Genomic DNA, 5,418 nt, shown 5'->3' on the forward strand with positions numbered 1-5,418 from the left:
CCCAGGTGCCCCGGCTGAGGTCGCAGAGGGCCCGAGGCCCTTTCCCAGAGGAAGGCCGGGGCCTCTGGGGCGCGGGCCCGTGGTGTTCCCGCCCTGGGGGCGCGTCCGGGAACACGGGAAGTGGCACTAGGCCGTGCTTGTGACACCTTGTACGTAGCAGGGGTAGCACATGGCTCTGCATCCCTTCCCCATGGGCCGTGGCAGGGGAACTGGCGCACAGCGATTCATTTGTAGGCCTGGGACGACACATGGGCAGAGTACACCGAGTAGATCACAGTGTGGCTGCATAATAAAAGTTTGAACCATCAAATAGCCTCTTATTTATATAGCAAAGTGTCCCAAATACCAGGCTTAGCGAGCGTACCAAACCCAGTGTTGAGTGAAGAACACGCAGCCAGCCGCATTGCGGAGGGTGGCAAAGGCTCCCCAGCAGCAACAGTACCCATAGCCCCTGCGGCCAGAGGGGGAAGAAAAACTCATTTCCATCCAGCATCCTCATGGTAAAATTAATGAATCTTGTCAGATGACTGAGCAGCTTGTATCAAAAAAATTGCATCAAATAATCTTCCTGGTGGCTTCCAGCAAGCCAAAGGGTTCTGCGCAGCTTCAGCAAAACTCCAAGCCCCACAACCACGTCCTGTTTGCATAACTGCATGGTCAAAGCTGTAAACAGCCAGCTCAAACAAAAGGGCAACTTCCCTTCAGGTCTGAATCATCAGAAACTGAGCAAACAAGGCTGGGAATGGGACAGTGCTTGGGACAAGCACACGTTCAAACAAGGTGCCTCTGCAGGCAAGTTCAACCTAATGGCCAAACTGCCTGAACGTGCACAAACCCATGGGACATCTTGTAATAGTAAGACATTTAAAAATCTACGTCAGATTGGAGGCTTTTCTGTTGGTCCTGCTTCTCTTCCCATTGCCAGCTTTGGAACATGACCTGGGACTGGATGTTTGCCCCTCCCTCTGGGGCTTGGGGTGGCCAGTGCCTTGTGCTGTCTGGACCCTTCCAAGTTGGCAATGCTGCTACTGAATCAACTAAGAAAAACACCAAGAGCATCTTTAATCAGGGTTGGAAACCTTAAGACTCCAAGAAGATATTAGTTTTTGTTCCTTTACAGGAAATCCTGGTTTCCTGTGGATTCCTCTCCTGCGTAACTAATATTTTTAGTGAAGTATACTACAGTGTTTCTTTATTGTCTATCTTGTCCTCACCTAGTACTGCAGTGGGGGTGTTTTCCACCATTCTTGTCAATCCTGCACCTCCTGTGCATCTCTTGGCAGAGATAGATGAAAGGCTTAAACAAGAAATTTACAGGTAGGTAATTCAACTCCAAGCATCAAGAAGCTCCAGAATGTCCCATGGGGTCAGAATGCCCCTTTGCTAAAGCACCCTTCTGCCACCTGGTCCCTGTAGCCACCAGAGCTACCCACAGGATTCATTTGCTTGCTGCTGTTGAACTGGCAAGGTTTGGAAACCCCACACCATTTCTCATGTGTTCGTGATAATGAACTCATGCCTTCTCCTCCCAAAGCACCTACTCCTTCCTCCTGCCCACATAGCTGCTGCTCCCAGCGGAGGTGAGGAGCTCTGGTAGTGTTTCCCTGGCCTCTCAGGAGCTGCCTCTCAGCAATAGCTGTGTTCTGTTCTCATGCTGACTTTGCTGCTAGCTTTCCTGCAACAATTAAAGATTTCTTTTCTGGTGGCTTTTGCAGAGGGTGTGTTTTGAATTAATTTCTCTTTCCTCCTCCACATTTGGTGTAGAGAAAATAACATCACAGATTCATTAAAATGGTTTTCTGGGGCTTTTTTCTTTTTCAACCTCTTCGGTTAATTTTGTGGCTTCTTGCTCTTTTCCCTCTTTTCTGTTGCCTTTTGGGTTGTGGGACACTCCTCGATTGCAGAAGAGCAAGCAACAGTGCGCCGGCTCACTGCTCTGCCACACCCAGCACAAGGGAGCCTGTGGTCCTTCCTTGCCACACCAGTCTCCACCAGCCTGGGGAGCTGGAAATGCTCAAAAACTAACCCCAAGTAGTTCTGTCCCTTAAGGCTCCCTTCAGTCCTGGGGCAGAGGCAAAACTGCTTTTCTTCCATCATTTTCTGTTTTCCTCTCTTACTGCCCAGCCGATGTCTGATCCCAGTCAGGCAGTCTGATCCTGCTTACTAGATGTGACATCCCAAATTCCTCTTTACTAGGAGATGCTGCCTAGGTCCCTGAGAGCTGTATAGCCACAATAGCCTTGCTCAAACTTGGCCCACCTTGGCAGGGCAAACATCATGTCTGGAGCTGCAGTCACAGGGGTGACTGCTGGGGGCACAAAGGGCTTCCCTCTCCTCCAGCATCTCTCCAGAAGCAACTTTCTCATGTCTCTGGAGCACTTTTCAAAATACCTTCAAGTCACAGCCTCTAAGGACTTCACTTCAGAGGTCTACACATCAGCCAAGATTAATCTTTTTCCCATATACTCAGAAAAAGTGTCGGATGTTGTCCCCAAATAGGAAAATTATTTTTGGCTCACAGTAGTAACAGAAACAGTCTGGATTGCTGCTTTTTCCTTGTCAAACTTTTAAAAGTCCTCTCTGAGTAGTAAAGTATCGTAAAATTCAATACACAGAATAAACAATTTTGAAAATAAAAAAGAGATAGGAAAATAATTTTATTGTGGGTTTAGTACCTGGGATAACTATGGTTTGCTGTTTCTTACCAGATGGGTGTGAACTTATCAAAGAGATAAGAAATTGAAGCAGAAAAGTAATTTTCATCATTGTTATTCACAAGGTCAGTCCCCTTAGAATTACTGAAAAACAAATCTCAGTTGCAACTTCTGACATGTGGCCTGTAGCTGTAATGGATAGATTTTAACTTAGTGGGTGTAGGCTGCAGGAAATTGAAGACAAGGACGTGTCTTATCCAGAAGGTATTTTCCTCAAGATTCACAGTTAGATCTTTGTTTGATGCGGCAATAGATTAAATGCTTTCCACCAGAGCTCGGACTTGTCTAAAAATGCCATGAGATGCGAGAAAAATCAGGCCAAATAAACATTAATCTACAATCAGAGGGGGCAGAGCCAGGGAATACCTGGTCATGTTGAGCTTGAGGTCAGGATTTCTCCTGGCTTTTCAACCCATCGCACTATGGTTTTCGTGTCCTTTGCAATCTCTTCCCCTTTGCTTTCTCTCTTTGCTGAGGTTGGTTGTTTAGATTTCGCTTTCATGGTCCTGTCTGCAGCACCTTCTCATTGTCTGTCTCACTGCTGTCTCTTGATTCCTAATGTCTCTTGTTAGGACTCCCTTATCCCACCTTCTGCCTTTCTCCCTTGCTTCTCTTCCACCTCGCCCTGTCCCTTTTGCTCGTGTCCTCCTTCAGGTTTCCATCTCTTCCCACCCCTGCCCGAACATGAAGGCAGAGTGATTGATCCATACGCACTTTTCTGTATCCCACATCAGATCATATCCTGGTCCTCTTCTCTGAAATGATGAGTTCAGTTCACCAGCACCAGAGAAAATGCTTTGGGCTGCAACTGCTGTGAGAATTCATGGCTGATCCCTATCCGGAACAAGCCCTGCTGCAGAGAAGGCATTGTTTGTTAGGCTGATGCTGTCTCCCCACACCAGTTGCTGCTCATCCCTTGTGCAGCACCTCTCCACAGCATTTTAGGAAACGTTCCACCTGCAGCTCTCTGCCTTTTCTTTCTCAAGGAGAGAGCTGGCCCTGCAGACCCAGGGTGCTGTGGTCTCTCGTCCCAGGGGCACCACTGTGCTCTTGACTTCTGTTCCAAAGAAAAGCACTGAGTGATCTGCTGTCTGTGCCTGCCAAGACCATCCCATGCCAACATCACCCACTACAGAACAGCAGAGCATCACTGGGGGAGTGATCAGAGTCCTGCCTTATCCTCAGATGACTCCTGCCTCCATGTGCCTTTACTTCACCATCTTCCTCTGATCAGCTCTGCTCAACAGGGTCAGATTGCAGTGCTGCAGTAGGGAAAAAACCTAGTCATTGTTTAGTAAGAGGCACAAAAATTTAAAGGAAAAATTTAAAATTTAAACAAGCTTCCCAGCCTAGCTAGCTAAATCTGATTTTTCTAGGCTTCGGTAACCACTGAGACCTTTGTTAGAAGGTGAAAAAAGATAACTGTAAAGGAGGTAAGACACATGTGGAAAAGGAAAAACCCTACACTTTACCAATGTTAGGTACATGCTGGTAGGCAAGCTTCAAAGAAAAAAACTCCCAGAATAATGGACCTGAAACAGAGGAGAAAGTGAAGTGAAGGGTTAGGGAGAAGAAAGCTCTGCCTCCACCTCTCAGCAAAAAGCAAAGGACCTGCATCCCCTTCTGCAGCCATGAACTGAGGAGAATTACTTGCCTCCATAGCTGCTAAAACCTTGGTGTCTTTAAAAACAGGCACAGAAGTCATTTTTACCCCTTGCTCATTGGTGTTTCCTCCAGGAGCAGCTGAAGCCCCCTGTCTGCTGACCTGCAGGCAGAAGAGCTGGTGTAGTGAAGACCACTCTCAGCTCTAGGCAGCACAGCTCCTGTCCCGAAGGTGCTCTGCCCAACAGTGCCACCCAAATGTACAATTTTGCATGAATTCTTCCCTGTGTTACACCCTGCAGAGTCACTTGCCAATGGGGGAGTGAGCTGAGGTCCAGTCTGGTTCAGAGTTATCCACAGAAGCAGGAACCACGGCAATTCCAGTCAGAAGCTTGCAGATCCTGAGATGAGTTGGCCAGGCGAGCAGCTAAAAGCATTACAGTCTCAGAGAAGATTCTTAGGCACCTCAGTTCAAAGCATTTATAAAAAAAACCTTATGGACTGAACTTATATGCATAAGTTGTCATGTATGTCACATGGAGACTCCCACCACATAAAACACACTTTTTCCCTCTCCTGCTGCAAATCCTAGGCTTAGCTGTACTCAGATGGAGGGCAACCTGTAAGTCAGCTATAGCATTGTTTCTTTGTTGTCCTCTCCATCAAGACACCAGAGACAGGTCAGTATCCACAGCAACAGTTATCAAGAAGCTAATTCTGTGGATTTTCAGCCCAGATGAAGAGCTCTAGAAATGTTCTTTCTAGCCTTGGCCCAATCCTGTGGGGTATGGGTCCATGACTATGTGTTGGTAGAACATGGGAGATCACAACCAGAAAGAAAATTTATGGAATCATTCTCATATTAGTTTTGAAATTCACAGATGAGTCTTTGTATAAAATGATTGCACTCCCTTCAAGATTGTTCTCCAAGACAAAACTGAAAACAAGCTTGGAACAGTCCGGGAGCCCTGAGTTTATGATGGTATATGGCAGGAAGGTGAAAATGGCCGCCTGAGCCCAACAGCTGTTCTCTCCGTCACCCACTGAGGGAACACAGTAGCAAGGTCTCTGCTAATCTGTCCTGTGGCACCACCTATCCCAG

The sequence above is a fragment of the Athene cunicularia genome, assembly GCF_003259725.1.
Source record: "Athene cunicularia isolate RWA chromosome 13 unlocalized genomic scaffold, athCun1 chr13_part1, whole genome shotgun sequence".
Taxonomy (NCBI): Eukaryota; Metazoa; Chordata; class Aves; order Strigiformes; family Strigidae; genus Athene; species Athene cunicularia.